The sequence below is a fragment of the Urocampus carinirostris genome, chromosome 3 (genome assembly GCF_059441175.1).
Source record: "Urocampus carinirostris isolate Australia breed hairy pipefish chromosome 3, RoL_Ucar_1.0, whole genome shotgun sequence".
NCBI classification, from domain to species: domain Eukaryota; kingdom Metazoa; phylum Chordata; class Actinopteri; order Syngnathiformes; family Syngnathidae; genus Urocampus; species Urocampus carinirostris.
The window spans coordinates 8,158,763-8,179,622 of NC_142351.1; the positions used below are offsets into that span (position 1 = coordinate 8,158,763).

Genomic DNA, 20,860 nt, shown 5'->3' on the forward strand with positions numbered 1-20,860 from the left:
AAATATTTGAAAAAAGAGAGGGAAATTGGATTTTGATTTTGCGATTTCAATTTGAAATTACAGCTTCATTGGCGCAGCAGGTAGCGCGTCAGTCTCATAATCTGAAGGTCCTGAGTTCAACTCTCACATGAAGCATAGTGTTCTCTTTCCAAATTTTGGGAAAATAATTGAAAAAAGAGACAGAAATTGGATTTTGATTTTGCGATTTCCATTCGAAATTACAGCTTCATTGGCGCAGCAGGTAGCGCGTCAGTCTCATAATCTGAAGGTCGTGAGTTCAACCCTCACATGAAACATTGTGTTCTCTTTTCAAGTTTTGGGAAAATAATTGAAAAAAGGGAGAGAAATTTGATTTTGCTTTTGCAAATTTTGTTACAGAATTACAGCTTCATTGGCGCCGCAGGTAGCGCATCAGTCTCGTAATCTGAAGGTCGTGAGTTCAACCCTCACATGAAGCATTGTGTTCTCTTTTCAAGTTTTTGGAAAATAATTGAAAAAAGAGAGGGAAATTGGATTTTGATTTTGCGATTTTAATTCAAATTTACAGCTTCATTGGCGCCGCAGGTAGCGCGTCAGTCTCGTAATCTGAGGTCGTGAGTTCAACCCTCACATGATGCATTGTGTTCTCTTTTCATGTTTTTGGAAAATAATTGAAAAAAGGGAGAGGAATTGGATTTTGCTTTGGCAAATTTTGTTACAGAATTACAGCTTCATTGGCGCAGCAGGTAGCGCGTCAGTCTCGTAATCTGTAGGTTGTGAGTTCAACCCTCACATGAAGCATAGTGTTCTCTTTTCAAGTTTTTGGAAAATAATTGAAAAAAGAGAGAGAAATTGGATTTTGATTTTGCGATTTCAATTTGAAATTACAGCTTCATTGGCGCAGCAGATAGCGCGTCAGTCTCATAATCTGAAGGTCGTGAGTTCAACCCTCACATGAACATTGTGTTCTCTTTTCGAGTTTTGGGAAAATAATTGAAAAAAGAGAGGGAAATTGGATTTTGATTTTGCGATTTCAATTTGAAATTACAGCTTCATTGGCGCAGCAGGTAGCGCGTCAGTCTCATTATCTGAAGGTCGTGAGTTCAACCCTCACATGAAGCATTGTGTTCTCTTGTCGAGTTTTTGAAGAATAATTGAAAAAAGGGAGAGAAATTTGATTTTGCTTTTGCAAATTTTGATACAGAATTACAGGTTCATTGGCGCAGCAGGTAGCGCGTCAGTCTCATAATCTGAAGGTCGTGAGTTCAACCCTCACATGAAGCATTGTGTTCTCTTTTCGAGTTTTGGGAAAATAATTGAAAAAAGAGAGGGAAATTGGATTTTGATTTTGCGATTTCAGTTCGATATTACATCTTCATTGGCGCAGCAGGTAGCGCATCAGTCTCATAATCTGAAGGTCGTGAGTTCAATCCTCACATGAAGCATTGTGTTCTCTTTTCAAGTTTTGGGAAAATAATTGAAAAAAGGGAGAGAAATTTGATTTTGCTTTTGCAAATTTTGATACAGAATTACAGGTTCATTGGCGCAGCAGGTAGCGCGTCAGTCTCATAATCTGAAGGTCGTGAGTTCAATCCTCACATGAAGCATAGTGTTCTCTTTTCGAGTTTTGGGAAAATAATTGAAAAAAAGGGAGAGAAATTTGATTTTTCTTTTGCAAATTTTGTTTAGAATTACAGCTTCATTGGCGCAGCAGGTAGCGCGTCAGTCCCGTAATCTGAAGGTTGTGAGTTCAACCCTCACATGAAGCATTGTGTTCTCTTTTCGAGTTTTGGTAAAATAATTGAAAAAAGAGAGGGAAATTGGATTTTGATTTTGCGATTTCAATTGGAAATTACAGCTTCATTGGCGCAGCAGGTAGCGCGTCAGTCTCATAATCTGAAGGTCGTGAGTTCAACCCTCACATGAAGCATTGTGTTCTCTTTTCGAGTTTTGGGAAAATAATTGAAAAAAGAGAGGGAAATTGGATTTTGATTTTGCGATTTCAGTTCAATATTACATCTTCATTGGCGCAGCAGGTAGCGCATCAGTCTCATAATCTGAAGGTCGTGAGTTCAACCCTCACATGAAGCATTGTGTTCTCTTTTCAAGTTTTGGGAAAATAATTGAAAAAAGGGAGAGAAATTTGATTTTGCTTTTGCAAATTTTGATACAGAATTACAGGTTCATTGGCGCAGCAGGTAGCGCGTCAGTCTCATAATCTGAAGGTCGTGAGTTCAATCCTCACATGAAGCATAGTGTTCTCTTTTCGAGTTTTGGGAAAATATTTGAAAAAAGAGAGGGAAATTGGATTTTGATTTTGCGATTTCAACTCGAAATTACAGCTTCATTGGCGCAGCAGGTAGCGCGTCAGTCTCGTAATCTGAGGTCGTGAGTTCAACTCTCACATGAAGCATTGTGTTCTCTTTTCAAGTTTTGGGAAAATAATTGAAAAAAGGGAGAGGAATTGGATTTTGCTTTTGCAAATTTTGCTACAGAATTACAGCTTCATTGGCGCAGCAGGTAGCGCGTCAGTCTCGTAATCTGAAGGTCGTGAGTTCAACCCTCACATGAACATTGTGTTCTCTTTTCGAGTTTTGGGAAAATAATTGAAAAAAGAGAGGGAAATTTGATTTTGATTTTGCGATTTCAATTTGAAATTACATCTTCATTGGCGCAGCAGGTAGCGCGTCAGTCTCATAATCTGAAGGTCGTGAGTTCAACCCTCACATGAAGCATTGTGTTCTCTTTTCAAGTTTTGGGAAAATAATTGAAAAAAGGGAGAGAAATTTGATTTTGCTTTTGCAAATTTTGATACAGAATTACAGGTTCATTGGCGCAGCAGGTAGCGCGTCAGTCTCATAATCTGAAGGTCGTGAGTTCAACCCTCACATGAAGCATTGTGTTCTCTTTTCGAGTTTTGGGAAAATATTTGAAAAAAGAGAGGGAAATTGGATTTTGATTTTGCAAATTTTGTTACAGAATTACAGCTTCATTGGCGCAGCAGGTAGCGCGTCAGTCTCATAATCTGAAGGTCGTGAGTTCAACCCTCACATGAAGCATTGTGTTCTCTTTTCGAGTTTTGGTAAAATAATTGAAAAAGGAGAGGGGAATTGGATTTTTATTTTGCGATTTCAATTGGAAATTACAGCTTCATTGGCGCAGCAGGTAGCGCGTCAGTCTCATAATCTGAAGGTCGTGAGTTCAACCCTCACATGAAGCATAGTGTTCTCTTTCCAAGTTTTTGGAAAATAATTGAAAAAAGAGAGAGAAATTGGATTTTGTTTTTGCGATTTCCATTCGAAATTACAGCTTCATTGGCGCAGCAGGTAGCGCGTCAGTCTCATAATCTGAAGGTCGTGAGTTCAACCCTCACATGAAGCATTGTGTTCTCTTTTCAAGTTTTTGGAAAATAATTGAAAAAAGGGAGAGGAATTGGATTTTGCTTTTGCAAATTTTGTTACAGAATTACAGCTTCATTGGCGCAGCAGGTAGCGCGTCAGTCTCGTAATCTGAAGGTTGTGAGTTCAACCCTCACATGAAGCATTGTGTTCTCTTTTCAAGTTTTTGGAAAATAATTGAAAAAAGAGAGGGAAATTGGATTTTGATTTTGCGATTTCAATTCAAATTTACAGCTTCATTGGCGCAGCAGGTAGCGCGTCGGTCTCGCAATCTGAGGTCGTGAGTTCAACCTTCACATGATGCATTGTGTTCTCTTTTCAAGTTTTTGGAAAATAATTGAAAAAAGGGAGAGGAATTGGATTTTGGTTTTGCAAATTTTGTTACAGAATTACAGCTTCATTGGCACAGCAGGTAGCGCGTCAATCTCGTAATCTGTATGTTGTGAGTTCAACCCTCACATGAAGCATTGTGTTCTCTTTTCAAGTTTTTGGAAAATAATTGAAAAAAGAGAGGGAAATTGGATTTTGATTTTGCGATTTCAATTCAAATTTACAGCTTCATTGGCGCAGCAGGTAGCGCGTCGGTCTCATAATCTGAGGTCGTGAATTCAACCCTCACATGATGCATTGTGTTCTCTTTTCAAGTTTTTGGAAAATAATTGAAAAAAGAGAGAGAAATTGGATTTTGATTTTGCGATTTCAATTTGAAATTACAGCTTCATTGGCGCAGCAGGTAGCGCGTCAGTCTCGTTATCTGTAGGTTGTGAGTTCAACCCTCACATGAAGCATAGTGTTCTCTTTTCAAGTTTTTGGAAAATAATTGAAAAAAGAGAGAGAAATTGGATTTTGCTTTTGCAAATTTTGTTACAGAATTACAGCTTCATTGGCGCAGCAGGTAGCGCGTCAGTCTCGTAATCTGTAGGTTGTGAGTTCAACCCTCACATGAAGCATTGTGTTCTCTTTTCAAGTTTTTGGAAAATAATTGAAAAAAGAGAGGGAAATTGGATTTTGATTTTGCGATTTCAATTCAAATTTACAGCTTCATTGGCGCAGCATCTAGCGCGTCAATCTCCTAATCTGAGGTCGTGAGTTCAAACCTCACAAGATGCATTGTGTTCTCTTTTCAAGTTTTTGGAAAATAATTGAAAAAAGGGAGAGGAATTGGATTTTGCTTTTGCAAATTTTGCTACAGAATTACAGCTTCATTGGCGCAGCAGGTAGCGCGTCAGTCTCGTAATCTGTAGGTTGTGAGTTCAACCCTCTCATGAAGCATAGTGTTCTCTTTTCAAGTTTTTGGAAAATAATTGAAAAAAGAGAGAGAAATTGGATTTTGATTTTGCGATTTCAATTTGAAATTACAGCTTCATTGGCGCAGCAGGTAGCGCGTCAGTCTCATAATCTGAAGGTCGTGAGTTCAACCCTCACATGAACATTGTGTTCTCTTTTCGAGTTTTGGGAAAATAATTGAAAAAAGAGAGGGAAATTGGAATTTGATTTTGCGATTTCAATTTGAAATTACAGCTTCATTGGCGCAGCAGGTAGCGCGTCAGTCTCATAATCTGAAGGTCGTGAGTTCAACCCTCACATGAAGCATTGTGTTCTCTTGTCGAGTTTTTGAAGAATAATTGAAAAAAGGGAGAGGAATTGGATTTTGCTTTTGCAAATTTTGTTACAGAATTACAGCTTCATTGGCGCAGCAGGTAGCGCGTCAGTCTCATAATCTGAAGGTCATGAGTTCAACCCTCACATGAAGCATTGTGTTCTCTTTTCGAGTTTTGGGAAAATAATTGAAAAAAGAGAGGGAAATTGGATTTTGATTTTGCGATTTCAATTTGATATTACATCTTCATTGGCGCAGCAGGTAGCGCGTCAGTCTCATAATCTGAAGGTCGTGAGTTCAACCCTCACATGAAGCATTGTGTTCTCTTTTCAAGTTTTGGGAAAATAATTGAAAAAAGGGAGAGAAATTTGATTTTGCTTTTGCAAATTTTGATACAGAATTACAGCTTCATTGGCGCAGCAGGTAGCGCGTCAGTCCCGTAATCTGAAGGTTGTGAGTTCAACCCTCACATGAAGCATTGTGTTCTCTTTTCGAGTTTTGGGAAAATAATTGAAAAAAGAGAGGGAAATTGGATTTTGATTTTGCGATTTCAATTTGATATTACATCTTCATTGGCGCAGCAGGTAGCGCGTCAGTCTCATAATCTGAAGGTCGTGAGTTCAATCCTCACATGAAGCATTGTGTTCTCTTTTCAACTTTTGGGAAAATAATTGAAAAAGGGAGAGAAATTTGATTTTGCTTTTGCAAATTTTGATACAGAATTACAGGTTCATTGGCGCAGCAGGTAGTACGTCAGTCTCATAATCTGAAGGTCGTGAGTTCAACCCTCACATGAAGCATTGTGTTCTCTTTTCAAGTTTTTGGAAAATAATTGAAAAAAGAGAGGGAAATTGGATTTTGATTTTGCGATTTCAATTCAAATTTACAGCTTCATTGGCGCAGCAAGTAGCGCGTCAGTCTCGTAATCTGTGATCGTGAGTTCAACTCTCACATGATGCATTGTGTTCTCTTTTCATGTTTTTGGAAAATAATTGAAAAAAGGGAGAGGAATTGGATTTTGCTTTTGCAAATTTTGTTACAGAATTACAGCTTCATTGGCGCAGCAGGTAGCGCGTCAGTCTCATAATCTGAAGGTCGTGAGTTCAACCCTCACATGAAGCATTGTGCTCTCTTTTCAAGTTTTGGGAAAATAATTGAAAAAAGGGAGAGGAATTGGATTTTGCTTTTGCAAATTTTGCTGCAGAATTACAGCTTCATTGGCGCAGCAGGTAGCGCGTCAGTCTCGTAATCTGAAGGTCGTGAGTTCAACCCTCACATGAACATTGTGTTCTCTTTTCGAGTTTTGGGAAAATAATTGAAAAAAGAGAGGGAAATTGGATTTTGATTTTGCGATTTCAATTTGAATTTACAGCTTCATTGGCGCAGCAGGTAGCACGTCAGTCTTGTTTTCTGTAGGTTGTGAGTTCAACCCTCACATGAAGCATAGTGTTCTCTTTTCAAGTTTTTGGAAAATAATTGAAAAAAGGGAGAGAAATTGGATTTTGCTTTTGCAAATTTTGTTACAGAATTACAGCTTCATTGGCGCAGCAGGTACCGCGTCAGTCCCGTAATCTGAAGGTCGTGAGTTCAACCCTCACATGAAGCATTGCGTTCTCTTTTCAAGTTTTTGGAAAATAATTGAAAAAAGAGAGGGAAATTGGATTTTGATTTTGCGATTTCAATTCAAATTTACAGCTTCATTGGCGCAGCAGGTAGCGCGTCAGTCTCATAATCTGAAGGTCGTGAGTTCAACCCTCACATGAAGCATAGTGTTCTCTTTTCAAGTTTTTGGAAAATAATTGAAAAAAGAGAGAGAAATTGGATTTTGATTTTGCGATTTCAATTTGAAATTACAGTTTAATTGGCGCAGCAGGTAGCGCGTCAGTCTCATAATCTGAAGGTCGTGAGTTCAACCCTCACATGAAGCATAGTGTTCTCTTTTCAAGTTTTTGGAAAATAATTGAAAAAAGAGAGAGAAATTGGATTTTGCTTTTGCAAATTTTGTTACAGAATTACAGCTTCATTGGCGCAGCAGGTAGCGCGTCAGTCTCGTAATCTGTAGGTTGTGAGTTCAACCCTCACATGAAGCATAGTGTTCTCTTTTCAAGTTTTTGGAAAATAATTGAAAAAAGAGAGAGAAATTGGATTTTGCTTTTGCAAATTTTGTTACAGAATTACAGCTTCATTGGCGCAGCAGGTAGCGCGTCAGTCTCGTAATCTGTAGGTTGTGAGTTCAACCCTCACATGAAGCATAGTATTCTCTTTTCAAGTTTTTGGAAAATAATTGAAAAAAGAGAGGGAAATTGGATTTTGATTTTGCGATTTCAATTCAAATTTACAGCTTCATTGGCGCAGCAGGTAGCGCGTTGGTCTCATAATCTGAGGTCGTGAGTTCAACCCTCACATGATGCATTGTGTTCTCTTTCCAAGTTTTTGGAAAATAATTGAAAAAAGAGAGAGAAATTGGATTTTGATTTTGCGATTTCCATTCGAAATTACAGCTTCATTGGCGCAGCAGGTAGCGCGTCAGTCTCATAATCTGAAGGTCGTGAGTTCAACCCTCACATGAAGCATTGTGTTCTCTTTTCGAGTTTTGGGAAAATAATTGAAAAAAGAGAGGGAAATTGGATTTTGATTTTGCGATTTCAATTTGAAATTACAGCTTCATTGGCGCAGCAGGTACCGCGTCAGTCTCATAATCTGAAGGTCGTGAGTTCAACCCTCACATGAAGCATTGTGCTCTCTTTTCAAGTTTTGGGAAAATAATTGAAAAAAGGGAGAGGAATTGGATTTTGCTTTTGCAAATTTTGCTACAGAATTACAGCTTCATTGGCGCAGCAGGTAGCGCGTCAGTCTCGTAATCTGAAGGTCGTGAGTTCAACCCTCACATGAACATTGTGTTCTCTTTTCGAGTTTTGGGAAAATAATTGAAAAAAGAGAGGGAAATTGGATTTTGATTTTGCGATTTCAATTTGAATTTACAGCTTCATTGGCGCAGCAGGTAGCACGTCAGTCTCGTAATCTGTAGGTTGTGAGTTCAACCCTCACATGAAGCATAGTGTTCTCTTTTCAAGTTTTTGGAAAATAATTGAAAAAAGGGAGAGAAATTGGATTTTGCTTTTGCAAATTTTGTTACAGAATTACAGCTTCATTGGCGCAGCAGGTAGCGCGTCAGTCCCGTAATCTGAAGGTCGTGAGTTCAACCCTCACATGAAGCATTGTGTTCTCTTTTCAAGTTTTTGGAAAATAATTGAAAAAAGAGAGAGAAATTCGATTTTGATTTTGCGATTTCAATTTGAAATTACAGCTTCATTGGCGCAGCAGGTAGCACGTCAGTCTCATAATCTGAAGGTCGTGAGTTCAACCCTCACATGAACATTGTGTTCTCTTTTCGAGTTTTGGGAAAATAATTGAAAAAAGAGAGGGAAATTGGATTTTGATTTTGCAATTTCAATTTGAAATTACAGCTTCATTGGCGCAGTAGGTAGCGCGTCAGTCTCATAATCTGAAGGTCGTGAGTTCCTTCCTCACATGAAGCATAGTGTTCTCTTTCCAAGTTTTTGGAAAATAATTGAAAAAAGAGAGAGAAATTGGATTTTGATTTTGCGATTTCCATTTGAAATTACAGCTTCATTGGCGCAGCAGGTAGCGCGTTAGTCTCATAATCTGAAGGTCGTGAGTTCAACCCTCACATGAAGCATTGTGTTCTCTTTTCAAGTTTTGGGAAAATAATTGAAAAAAGAGAGGGAAATTGGATTTTGATTTTGCGATTTCAATTTGAAATTACAGCTTCATTGGCGCAGCAGGTAGCGCGTCAGTCTCATAATCTGAAGGTCGTGAGTTCAACCCTCACATGAAGCATTGTGTTCTCTTTTCAAGTTTTGGGAAAATAATTGAAAAAAGGGAGAGAAATTTGATTTTGCTTTTGCAAATTTTGTTACAGAATTACAGCTTCATTGGCGCAGCAGGTAGCGCGTCAGTCTCGTAATCTGAAGGTCGTGAGTTCAACCCTCACATGAACATTGTGTTCTCTTTTCGAGTTTTGGGAAAATAATTGAAAAAAGAGAGGGAAATTGGATTTTGATTTTGCGATTTCAATTCAATATTACATCTTCAATAAATGCTTCACATGAAGCATTGTGATCTCTTTTCAAGTTTTGGGAAAATAATTGAAAAAAGGGAGAGAAATTTGATTTTGCTTTTGCAAATTTTGATACAGAATTACAGCTTCATTGGCACAGCAGGTAGCGCGTCAGTCCCGTAATCTGAAGGTTGTGAGTTCAACCCTCACATGAAGCATTGTGTTCTCTTTTCGAGTTTTGGGAAAATAATTGAAAAAAGAGAGGGAAATTGGATTTTGATTTTGCGATTTCAATTTGAATTTACAGCTTCATTGGCGCAGCAGGTAGCACGTCAGTCTCGTAATCTGTAGGTTGTGAGTTCAACCCTCACATGAAGCATAGTGTTCTCTTTTCAAGTTTTTGGAAAATAATTGAAAAAAGGGAGAGAAATTGGATTTTGCTTTTGCAAATTTTGTCACAGAATTACATCTTCATTGGCGCAGCAGGTAGCGCGTCAGTCCCGTAATCTGAAGGTCGTGAGTTCAACCCTCACATGAAGCATTGTGTTCTCTTTTCAAGTTTTTGGAAAATAATTGAAAAAAGAGAGGGAAATTGGATTTTGATTTTGCGATTTAAATTAAAATTTACAGCTTCATTGGCGCAGCAGGTAGCGCGTCGGTCTCGTAATCTGAGGTCGTGAGTTCAACCCTCACATGAAGCATTGTGTTCTCTTTTCAAGTTTTTGGAAAATAATTGAAAAAAGGGAGAGGAATTGGATTTTGCTTTTGCAAATTTTGCTACAGAATTACAGCTTCATTGGCGCAGCAGGTAGCGCGTCAGTCTCATAATCTGAAGGTCGTGAGTTCAACCCTCACATGATGCATTGTGTTCTCTTTTCAAGTTTTTGGAAAATAATTGAAAAAAGAAAGAGAAATTGGATTTTGATTTTGCGATTTCAATTTGAAATTACAGCTTCATTGGCGCAGCAGATAGCGCGTCAGTCTCATAATCTGAAGGTCGTGAGTTCAACCCTCACATGAAGCATAGTGTTCTCTTTTCAAGTTTTTGGAAAATAATTGAAAAAAGAGAGAGAAATTGGATTTTGATTTTGCGATTTCAACTTGAAATTACAGCTTCATTGGCGCAGCAGGTAGCGCGTCAGTCTCATAATCTGAAGCTCGTGAGTTCAACCCTCACATGAAGCATTGTGTTCTCTTTTCGAGTTTTGGGAAAATATTTGAAAAAAGAGAGGGAAATTGGATTTTGATTTTGCGATTTCAATTCGAAATTACAGCTTCATTGGCGCAGCAGGTAGCGCGTCAGTCTCATAATCTGAAGGTCGTGAGTTCAACCCTCACATGAAACATTGTGATCTCTTTTCAAGTTTTGGGAAAATAATTGAAAAAAGGGAGAGAAATTTGATTTTGCTTTTGCAAATTTTGTTACAGAATTACAGCTTCATTGGCGCAGCAGGTATCGCGTCAGTCCCGTAATCTGAAGGTTGTGAGTTCAACCCTCACATGAAGCATTGTGTTCTCTTTTCGAGTTTTGGGAAAATAATTGAAAAAAGAGAGGGAAATTGGATTTTGATTTTGCGATTTCAATTCGATATTACATCTTCATTAGCGCAGCAGGTAGCGCGTCAGTCTCATAATCTGAAGGTCGTGAGTTCAACCCTCACATGAAGCATTGTGTTCTCTTTTCAAGTTTTGGGAAAATAATTGAAAAAAGGGAGAGAAATTTGATTTTGCTTTTGCAAATTTTGATACAGAATTACAGGTTCATTGGCGCAGCAGGTAGCGCGTCAGTCTCATAATCTGAAGGTCGTGAGTTCAACCCTCACATGAAGCATTGTGTTCTCTTTTCAAGTTTTTGGAAAATAATTGAAAAAAGAGAGAGAAATTGGATTTTGATTTTGCGATTTCAACTTGAAATTACAGCTTTATTGGCGCAGCAGGTAGCGCGTCAGTCTCATAATCTGAAGGTCGTGAGTTCAACCTTCACATGAAGCATTGTGTTCTCTTTTCGAGTTTTGGTAAAATAATTGAAAAAAGAGAGGGAAATTGGATTTTGATTTTGCGATTTCAATTGGAAATTACAGCTTTATTGGCGCAGCAGGTAGCGCGTCAGTCTCATAATCTGAAGGTCGTGAGTTCAACCCTCACATGAAGCATTGTGTTCTCTTTTCGAGTTTTGGGAAAATATTTGAAAAAAGAGAGGGAAATTGGATTTTGATTTTGCGATTTCAATTGGCAATTACAGCTTCATTGGCGCAGCAGGTAGCGCGTCAGTCTCATAATCTGAAGGTCGTGAGTTCAACCCTCACATGAAGCATAGTGTTCTCTTTCCAAGTTTTTGGAAAGTAATTGAAAAAAGAGAGGGAAATTGGATTTTGATTTTGCGATTTCAATTTGAAATTACAGCTTCATTGGCGCAGCAGGTAGCGCGTCAGTCTCATAATCTGAAGGTCGTGAGTTCAACCCTCACATGAAGCATTGTGTTCTCTTTTCGAGTTTTGGGAAAATAATTGAAAAAAGAGAGGGAAATTGGATTTTGATTTTGCGATTTCAATTCAATATTACATCTTCATTCAATGCTTCACATGAAGCATTGTGATCTCTTTTCAAGTTTTGGGAAAATAATTGAAAAAAGGGAGAGAAATTTGATTTTGCTTTTGCAAATTTTGATACAGAATTACAGCTTCATTGGCACAGCAGGTAGCGCGTCAGTCCCGTAATCTGAAGGTTGTGAGTTCAACCCTCACATAAAGCATTGTGTTCTCTTTTCGAGTTTTGGGAAAATAATTGAAAAAAGAGAGGGAAATTGGATTTTGATTTTGCGATTTCAATTCGATATTACATCTTCATTGGAGCAGCAGGTAGCGCGTCAGTCTCATAATCTGAAGGTCGTGAGTTCAACCCTCACATGAAGCATTGTGTTCTCTTTTCAAGTTTTGGGAAAATAATTGAAAAAAGGGAGAGAAATTTGATTTTGCTTTTGCAAATTTTGATACAGAATTACAGGTTCATTGGCGCAGCAGGTAGCGCGTCAGTCTCATAATCTGAAGGTCGTGAGTTCAACCCTCACATGAAGCATTGTGTTCTCTTTTCGAGTTTTGGGAAAATATTTGAAAAAAGAGAGGGAAATTGGATTTTGATTTTGCGATTTCAATTCGAAATTACAGCTTCATTGGCGCAGCAGGTAGCGCGTCAGTCTCATAATTTGAAGGTCGTGAGTTCAATCCTCACATGAAGCATTGTGTTCTCTTTTCGAGTTTTGGTAAAATAATTGAAAAAAGAGAGGGAAATTGGATTTTGATTTTGCGATTTCAATTGGAAATTACAGCTTCATTGGCGCAGCAGGTAGCGCGTCAGTCCCATAATCTGAAGGTCGTGAGTTCAACCCTCACATGAAGCATAGTGTTCTCTTTCCAAGTTTTTGGAAAGTAATTGAAAAAAGAGAGAGAAATTGGATTTTGATTTTGCGATTTCCATTCGAAATTACAGCTTCATTGGCGCAGCAGGTAGCGCGTCAGTCCCATAATCTGAAGGTCGTGAGTTCAACCCTCACATGAAGCATTGTGTTCTCTTTTCATGTTTTTGGAAAATAATTGAAAAAAGGGAGAGGAATTGGATTTTGCTTTTGCAAATTTTGTTACAGAATTACAGCTTCATTGGCGCAGCAGGTAGCGCGTCAGTCTTGTAATCTGTAGGTTGTGAGTTCAACCCTCACATGAAGCATAGTGTTCTCTTTTCAAGTTTTTGGAAAATAATTGAAAAAAGAGAGAGAAATTGGATTTTGATTTTGCGATTTCAATTTGAAATTACAGCTTCATTGGTGCAGCAGGTAGCGCGGCAGTCTCATAATCTGAAGGTCGTGAGTTCAACCCTCACATGAACATTGTGTTCTCTTTTCGAGTTTTGGGAAAATAATTGAAAAAAGAGAGGGAAATTGGATTTTGATTTTGCGATTTCAATTTGAAATTACAGCTTCATTGGCGCAGCAGGTAGCGCGTCAGTCTCATAATCTGAAGGTCGTGAGTTCAACCCTCACATGAAGCATTGTGTTCTCTTGTCGAGTTTTTGAAGAATAATTGAAAAAAGGGAGAGGAATTGGATTTTGCTTTTGCAAATTTTGCTACAGAATTACAGCTTCATTGGCGCAGCAGGTACCGTGTCAGTCTCATGATCTGAAGATCGTGAGTTCAACCCTCACATGAAGCATTGTGTTCTCTTGTCAATTTTTGGAAAATAATTGAAAAAAGGGAGAGAAATTGGATTTTGATTTTGCGATTTCAATTGAAAATTACAGCTTCATTGGCGCAGCAGGTAGCGCGTCAGTCTCATAATTTGAAGGTCGTGAGTTCAACCCTCACATGAAGCATAGTGTTCTCTTGTCAATTTTTGGAAAATAATTGAAAAAAGGGAGAGAAATTGGATTTTGATTTTGCGATTTCAATTGAAAATTACAGCTTCATTGGCGTAGCAGGTAGCACGTCAGTCTCATAATCTGAAGGTCGTGAGTTCAATTCTCACATGAAGCATAGTGTTCTCTTGTCGAGTTTTTGAAGAATAATTGAAAAAAGGGAGAGGAATTGGATTTTGATTTTGCGATTTCAATTGAGAATTACAGCTTCATTGGTGCAGCAGGTAGCGCGTCAGTCTCATAATCTGAAGGTCGTGAGTTCAACCCTCACATGAAGCATAGTGTTCTCTTGTCAATTTTTGGAAAATAATTGAAAAAAGGGAGAGAAATTGGATTTTGATTTTGCGATTTCAATTGAAAATTATAGCTTCATTGGCGCAGCAGGTAGCGCGTCAGTCTCATAATCTGAAGGTCGTGAGTTCAACCCTCACATGAAGCATAGTGTTCTCTTGTCAATTTTTGGAAAATAATTGAAAAAAGGGAGAGAAATTGGATTTTGATTTTGCGATTTCAATTGAAAATTACAGCTTCATTGGCGTAGCAGGTAGCACGTCAGTCTCATAATCTGAAGGTCGTGAGTTCAATTCTCACATGAAGCATAGTGTTCTCTTGTCGAGTTTTTGGAAATTAATTGAAAAAAGGGAGAGGAATTGGATTTTGATTTTGCGATTTCAATTGAGAATTACAGCTTCATTGGCGCAGCAGGTAGCACGCCAGTCTCATAATCTGAAGGTCGTGAGTTCAACTCTCACATGAAGCATTGTGTTCTCTTTTCGAGTTTTTGGAAATTAATTGAAAAAAGGGAGAGGAATTGGATTTTGATTTTGCGATTTCAATTGAGAATTACAGCTTCATTGGCGCAGCAGGTACCGTGTCAGTCTCATAATCTGAAGATCGTGAGTTCAACCCTCACATGAAGCATAGTGTTCTCTTGTCAATTTTTGGAAAATAATTGAAAAAAGGGAGAGAAATTGGATTTTGATTTTGCGATTTCAATTGAAAATTACAGCTTCATTGGCGCAGCAGGTAGCGCGTCAGTCTCATAATCTGAAGGTCGTGAGTTCAACCCTCACATGAAGCATAGTGTTCTCTTGTCAATTTTTGGAAAATAATTGAAAAAAGGGAGAGAAATTGGATTTTGATTTTGCGATTTCAATTGAAAATTACAGCTTCATTGGCGCAGCAGGTAGCGCGTCAGTCTCATAATCTGAAGGTTGTGAGTTCAACCCTCACATGAAGCATAGTGTTCTCTTGTCAATTTTTGGAAAATAATTGAAAAAAGGGAGAGAAATTGGATTTTGATTTTGCGATTTCAATTGAAAATTACAGCTTCATTGGCGTAGCAGGTAGCACGTCAGTCTCATAATCTGAATGTCGTGAGTTCAATTCTCACATGAAGCATAGTGTTCTCTTGTCGAGTTTTTGGAAATTAATTGAAAAAAGGGAGAGGAATTGGATTTTGATTTTGCGATTTCAATTGAGAATTACAGCTTCATTTGCGCAGCAAGTAGCACGCCAGTCTCATAATCTGAAGGTCGTGAGTTCAACTCTCACATGAAGCATTGTGTTCTCTTTTCGAGTTTTTGGAAATTAATTGAAAAAAGGGAGAGGAATTGGATTTTGATTTTGCGATTTCAATTGAGAATTACAGCTTCATTGGCGCAGCAGGTACCGTGTCAGTCTCATAATCTGAAGATCATGAGTTCAATCCTCACATGAAGCATTGTGTTCTCTTTTCGAGTTTTCTGAAATTAATTTAAAAAAAGGGAGAGAAATTGGATTTTGATTTTGCGATTTGAATTGAAAATTACAGCTTCATTGGCGCAGCAGGTAGCGCGTCAGTCTCATAATCTGAAGGTCGTGAGTTCAACCCTCACATGAAGCATTGTGTTCTCTTTTCGAGTTTTTGGAAATTAATTGAAAAAAGGGAGATGAATTGGATTTTGATTTTGCAATTTTAGTAAAGAATATCAGCTTCATTGGCGCAGCAGGTAGCGTGTCAGTCTCATAATCTGAAGATCGTGAGTTCAATTCTCACATGAAGCATAGTGTTCTCTTGTCGAGTTTTTGGAAACTAATTGAAAAAAGGGAGAGGAATTGGATTTTGATTTTAAGATTTCAATTGAGAATTACAGCTTCATTGGCGCAGCAGGTAGCGCGTCAGTCTCATAATCTGAAGGTCGTGAGTTCAACTCTCACATGAAGCATAGTGTTCTCTTGTCAATTTTTGGAAAGTAATTGAAAAAAAGGGAGAGAAATTGGATTTTGATTTTGCGATTTGAATTGAAAATTACAGCTTCATTGGCGCAGCGGGTAGCGCGTCAGTCTCATAATCTGAAGGTCGTGAGTTCATCCTCACATGAAGCATTGTGTTCTCTTTTCGAGTTTTTGGAAATTAATTGAAAAAAGGGAAAGGAATTGGATTTTGCTTTTGCAATTTTAGTAAAGAATATCAGCTTCATTGGCGCAGCAGGTAGTGTGTCAGTCTCATAATCTGAAGATCGTGAGTTCAATCCTCACATGAAGCATAGTGTTCTCTTGTCGAGTTTTTGGAAATTATTTGAAAAAAAGGGAGAGAAATTGGATTTTGATTTTGCGATTTCAATTGAAAATTACAGCTTCATTGGCGTAGCAGGTAGCACGTCAGTCTCATAATCTGAAGGTCGTGAGTTCAATTCTCACATGAAGCATAGTGTTCTCTTGTCGAGTTTTTGAAGAATAATTGAAAAAAGGGAGAGGAATTGGATTTTGATTTTGCGATTTCAATTGAGAATTACAGCTTCATTGGTGCAGCAGGTAGCGCGTCAGTCTCATAATCTGAAGGTCGTGAGTTCAACCCTCACATGAAGCATAGTGTTCTCTTGTCAATTTTTGGAAAATAATTGAAAAAAGGGAGAGAAATTGGATTTTGATTTTGCGATTTCAATTGAAAATTATAGCTTCATTGGCGCAGCAGGTAGCGCGTCAGTCTCATAATCTGAAGGTCGTGAGTTCAACCCTCACATGAAGCATAGTGTTCTCTTGTCAGTTTTTGGAAATTAATTGAAAAAAGGGAGAGGAATTGGATTTTGATTTTGCGATTTCAATTGAGAATTACAGCTTCATTGGCGCAGCAGGTAGCACGCCAGTCTCATAATCTGAAGGTCGTGAGTTCAACTCTCACATGAAGCATTGTGTTCTCTTTTCGAGTTTTTGGAAATTAATTGAAAAAAGGGAGAGGAATTGGATTTTGATTTTGCGATTTCAATTGAGAATTACAGCTTCATTGGCGCAGCAGGTACCGTGTCAGTCTCATAATCTGAAGATCGTGAGTTCAACCCTCACATGAAGCATAGTGTTCTCTTGTCAATTTTTGGAAAATAATTGAAAAAAGGGAGAGAAATTGGATTTTGATTTTGCGATTTCAATTGAAAATTACAGCTTCATTGGCGCAGCAGGTAGCGCGTCAGTCTCATAATCTGAAGGTCGTGAGTTCAACCCTCACATGAAGCATAGTGTTCTCTTGTCAATTTTTGGAAAATAATTGAAAAAAGGGAGAGAAATTGGATTTTGATTTTGCGATTTCAATTGAAAATTATAGCTTCATTGGCGCAGCAGGTAGCGCGTCAGTCTCATAATCTGAAGGTCGTGAGTTCAACCCTCACATGAAGCATAGTGTTCTCTTGTCAATTTTTGGAAAATAATTGAAAAAAGGGAGAGAAATTGGATTTTGATTTTGCGATTTCAATTGAAAATTACAGCTTCATTGGCGTAGCAGGTAGCACGTCAGTCTCATAATCTGAAGGTCGTGAGTTCAATTCTCACATGAAGCATAGTGTTCTCTTGTCGAGTTTTTGGAAATTAATTGAAAAAAGGGAGAGGAATTGGATTTTGATTTTGCGATTTCAATTGAGAATTACAGCTTCATTGGCGCAGCAGGTAGCACGCCAGTCTCATAATCTGAAGGTCGTGAGTTCAACTCTCACATGAAGCATTGTGTTCTCTTTTCGAGTTTTTGGAAATTAATTGAAAAAAGGGAGAGGAATTGGATTTTGATTTTGCGATTTCAATTGAGAATTACAGCTTCATTGGCGCAGCAGGTACCGTGTCAGTCTCATAATCTGAAGATCGTGAGTTCAACCCTCACATGAAGCATAGTGTTCTCTTGTCAATTTTTGGAAAATAATTGAAAAAAGGGAGAGAAATTGGATTTTGATTTTGCGATTTCAATTGAAAATTACAGCTTCATTGGCGCAGCAGGTAGCGCGTCAGTCTCATAATCTGAAGGTTGTGAGTTCAACCCTCACATGAAGCATAGTGTTCTCTTGTCAATTTTTGGAAAATAATTGAAAAAAGGGAGAGAAATTGGATTTTGATTTTGCGATTTCAATTGAAAATTACAGCTTCATTGGCGTAGCAGGTAGCACGTCAGTCTCATAATCTGAATGTCGTGAGTTCAATTCTCACATGAAGCATAGTGTTCTCTTGTCGAGTTTTTGGAAATTAATTGAAAAAAGGGAGAGGAATTGGATTTTGATTTTGCGATTTCAATTGAGAATTACAGCTTCATTTGCGCAGCAAGTAGCACGCCAGTCTCATAATCTGAAGGTCGTGAGTTCAACTCTCACATGAAGCATTGTGTTCTCTTTTCGAGTTTTTGGAAATTAATTGAAAAAAGGGAGAGGAATTGGATTTTGATTTTGCGATTTCAATTGAGAATTACAGCTTCATTGGCGCAGCAGGTACCGTGTCAGTCTCATAATCTGAAGATCATGAGTTCAATCCTCACATGAAGCATTGTGTTCTCTTTTCGAGTTTTCTGAAATTAATTTAAAAAAAGGGAGAGAAATTGGATTTTGATTTTGCGATTTGAATTGAAAATTACAGCTTCATTGGCGCAGCAGGTAGCGCGTCAGTCTCATAATCTGAAGGTCGTGAGTTCAACCCTCACATGAAGCATTGTGTTCTCTTTTCGAGTTTTTGGAAATTAATTGAAAAAAGGGAGATGAATTGGATTTTGATTTTGCAATTTTAGTAAAGAATATCAGCTTCATTGGCGCAGCAGGTAGCGTGTCAGTCTCATAATCTGAAGATCGTGAGTTCAATTCTCACATGAAGCATAGTGTTCTCTTGTCGAGTTTTTGGAAACTAATTGAAAAAAGGGAGAGGAATTGGATTTTGATTTTAAGATTTCAATTGAGAATTACAGCTTCATTGGCGCAGCAGGTAGCGCGTCAGTCTCATAATCTGAAGGTCGTGAGTTCAACTCTCACATGAAGCATAGTGTTCTCTTGTCAATTTTTGGAAAGTAATTGAAAAAAAGGGAGAGAAATTGGATTTTGATTTTGCGATTTGAATTGAAAATTACAGCTTCATTGGCGCAGCGGGTAGCGCGTCAGTCTCATAATCTGAAGGTCGTGAGTTCATCCTCACATGAAGCATTGTGTTCTCTTTTCGAGTTTTTGGAAATTAATTGAAAAAAGGGAAAGGAATTGGATTTTGCTTTTGCAATTTTAGTAAAGAATATCAGCTTCATTGGCGCAGCAGGTAGTGTGTCAGTCTCATAATCTGAAGATCGTGAGTTCAATCCTCACATGAAGCATAGTGTTCTCTTGTCGAGTTTTTGGAAATTATTTGAAAAAAAGGGAGAGAAATTGGATTTTGATTTTGCGATTTCAATTGAGAATTACAGCTTCATTGGCGCAGCAGGTAGCGTGTCAGTCTCATAATCTGAAGGTCGTGAGTTCAACTCTCACATGAAGCATTGTGTTCTCTTGTCAATTTTTGGAAAATAATTGAAAAAAAGGGAGAGAAATTGGATTTTGATTTTGCGATTTGAATTGAAAATTACAGCTTCATTGGTGCAGCAGGTAGCGCGTCAGTCTCATAATCTGAAGGTGGTGAGTTCACCCTCACATGAAGCATAGTGTTCTCTTGTCAATTTTTGGAAAATAATTGAAAAAAGGGAGAGAAATTGGATTTTGATTTTGCGATTTCAATTGAAAATTACAGCTTCATTGGCGTAGCAGGTAGCACGTCAGTCTCATAATCTGAATGTCGTGAGTTCAATTCTCACATGAAGCATAGTGTTCTCTTGTCGAGTTTTTGGAAATTAATTGAAAAAAGGGAGAGGAATTGGATTTTGATTTTGCGATTTCAATTGAGAATTACAGCTTCATTTGCGCAGCAAGTAGCACGCCAGTCTCATAATCTGAAGGTCGTGAGTTCAACTCTCACATGAAGCATTGTGTTCTCTTTTCGAGTTTTTGGAAATTAATTGAAAAAAGGGAGAGGAATTGGATTTTGATTTTGCGATTTCAATTGAGAATTACAGCTTCATTGGCGCAGCAGGTACCGTGTCAGTCTCATAATCTGAAGATCATGAGTTCAATCCTCACATGAAGCATTGTGTTCTCTTTTCGAGTTTTCTGAAATTAATTTAAAAAAAGGGAGAGAAATTGGATTTTGATTTTGCGATTTGAATTGAAAATTACAGCTTCATTGGCGCAGCAGGTAGCGCGTCAGTCTCATAATCTGAAGGTCGTGAGTTCAACCCTCACATGAAGCATTGTGTTCTCTTTTCGAGTTTTTGGAAATTAATTGAAAAAAGGGAGATGAATTGGATTTTGATTTTGCAATTTTAGTAAAGAATATCAGCTTCATTGGCGCAGCAGGTAGCGTGTCAGTCTCATAATCTGAAGATCGTGAGTTCAATTCTCACATGAAGCATAGTGTTCTCTTGTCGAGTTTTTGGAAACTAATTGAAAAAAGGGAGAGGAATTGGATTTTGATTTTAAGATTTCAATTGAGAATTACAGCTTCATTGGCGCAGCAGGTAGCGCGTCAGTCTCATAATCTGAAGGTCGTGAGTTCAACTCTCACATGAAGCATAGTGTTCTCTTGTCAATTTTTGGAAAGTAATTGAAAAAAAGGGAGAGAAATTGGATTTTGATTTTGCGATTTGAATTGAAAATTACAGCTTCATTGGCGCAGCGGGTAGCGCGTCAGTCTCATAATCTGAAGGTCGTGAGTTCATCCTCACATGAAGCATTGTGTTCTCTTTTCGAGTTTTTGGAAATTAATTGAAAAAAGGGAAAGGAATTGGATTTTGCTTTTGCAATTTTAGTAAAGAATATCAGCTTCATTGGCGCAGCAGGTAGTGTGTCAGTCTCATAATCTGAAGATCGTGAGTTCAATCCTCACATGAAGCATAGTGTTCTCTTGTCGAGTTTTTGGAAATTATTTGAAAAAAAGGGAGAGAAATTGGATTTTGATTTTGCGATTTCAATTGAGAATTACAGCTTCATTGGCGCAGCAGGTAGCGTGTCAGTCTCATAATCTGAAGGTCGTGAGTTCAACTCTCACATGAAGCATTGTGTTCTCTTGTCAATTTTTGGAAAATAATTGAAAAAAAGGGA

General features: G+C 38.0%; 15 non-coding genes across 15 annotated transcripts; all 15 read left to right on the plus strand.

The window, feature by feature from the left end:
• The first annotated feature begins 385 nt into the window (after positions 1 to 385).
• trnat-cgu (transfer RNA threonine (anticodon CGU)) lies at positions 386 to 458 on the plus strand. Its single transcript has one exon. It is a non-coding gene; the product is annotated as a tRNA-Thr (tRNA).
• Positions 459 to 707: 249 nt separating this feature from the next.
• Positions 708 to 780, plus strand: trnat-cgu (transfer RNA threonine (anticodon CGU)). The gene has a single exon. It is a non-coding gene; the product is annotated as a tRNA-Thr (tRNA).
• Positions 781 to 1,675: 895 nt separating this feature from the next.
• Positions 1,676 to 1,748, plus strand: trnat-cgu (transfer RNA threonine (anticodon CGU)). Its single transcript has one exon. It is a non-coding gene; the product is annotated as a tRNA-Thr (tRNA).
• A 572-nt stretch (positions 1,749 to 2,320) lies between these two features.
• Positions 2,321 to 2,392, plus strand: trnat-cgu (transfer RNA threonine (anticodon CGU)). Its single transcript has one exon. It is a non-coding gene; the product is annotated as a tRNA-Thr (tRNA).
• A 1,057-nt stretch (positions 2,393 to 3,449) lies between these two features.
• Positions 3,450 to 3,522, plus strand: trnat-cgu (transfer RNA threonine (anticodon CGU)). Its single transcript has one exon. It is a non-coding gene; the product is annotated as a tRNA-Thr (tRNA).
• Positions 3,523 to 4,254: 732 nt separating this feature from the next.
• trnat-cgu (transfer RNA threonine (anticodon CGU)) lies at positions 4,255 to 4,327 on the plus strand. Its single transcript has one exon. It is a non-coding gene; the product is annotated as a tRNA-Thr (tRNA).
• Positions 4,328 to 5,382: 1,055 nt separating this feature from the next.
• trnat-cgu (transfer RNA threonine (anticodon CGU)) lies at positions 5,383 to 5,455 on the plus strand. The gene has a single exon. It is a non-coding gene; the product is annotated as a tRNA-Thr (tRNA).
• Positions 5,456 to 6,994: 1,539 nt separating this feature from the next.
• Positions 6,995 to 7,067, plus strand: trnat-cgu (transfer RNA threonine (anticodon CGU)). Its single transcript has one exon. It is a non-coding gene; the product is annotated as a tRNA-Thr (tRNA).
• An 89-nt stretch (positions 7,068 to 7,156) lies between these two features.
• Positions 7,157 to 7,229, plus strand: trnat-cgu (transfer RNA threonine (anticodon CGU)). The gene has a single exon. It is a non-coding gene; the product is annotated as a tRNA-Thr (tRNA).
• Positions 7,230 to 8,122: 893 nt separating this feature from the next.
• trnat-cgu (transfer RNA threonine (anticodon CGU)) lies at positions 8,123 to 8,195 on the plus strand. The gene has a single exon. It is a non-coding gene; the product is annotated as a tRNA-Thr (tRNA).
• A 1,492-nt stretch (positions 8,196 to 9,687) lies between these two features.
• On the plus strand, positions 9,688 to 9,759 carry trnat-cgu (transfer RNA threonine (anticodon CGU)). The gene has a single exon. It is a non-coding gene; the product is annotated as a tRNA-Thr (tRNA).
• Positions 9,760 to 12,705: 2,946 nt separating this feature from the next.
• Positions 12,706 to 12,778, plus strand: trnat-ugu (transfer RNA threonine (anticodon UGU)). Its single transcript has one exon. It is a non-coding gene; the product is annotated as a tRNA-Thr (tRNA).
• Positions 12,779 to 15,597: 2,819 nt separating this feature from the next.
• On the plus strand, positions 15,598 to 15,670 carry trnam-cau (transfer RNA methionine (anticodon CAU)). The gene has a single exon. It is a non-coding gene; the product is annotated as a tRNA-Met (tRNA).
• A 2,980-nt stretch (positions 15,671 to 18,650) lies between these two features.
• trnam-cau (transfer RNA methionine (anticodon CAU)) lies at positions 18,651 to 18,723 on the plus strand. Its single transcript has one exon. It is a non-coding gene; the product is annotated as a tRNA-Met (tRNA).
• Positions 18,724 to 20,259: 1,536 nt separating this feature from the next.
• trnam-cau (transfer RNA methionine (anticodon CAU)) lies at positions 20,260 to 20,332 on the plus strand. Its single transcript has one exon. It is a non-coding gene; the product is annotated as a tRNA-Met (tRNA).
• The last annotated feature ends 528 nt before the right edge of the window (positions 20,333 to 20,860 follow it).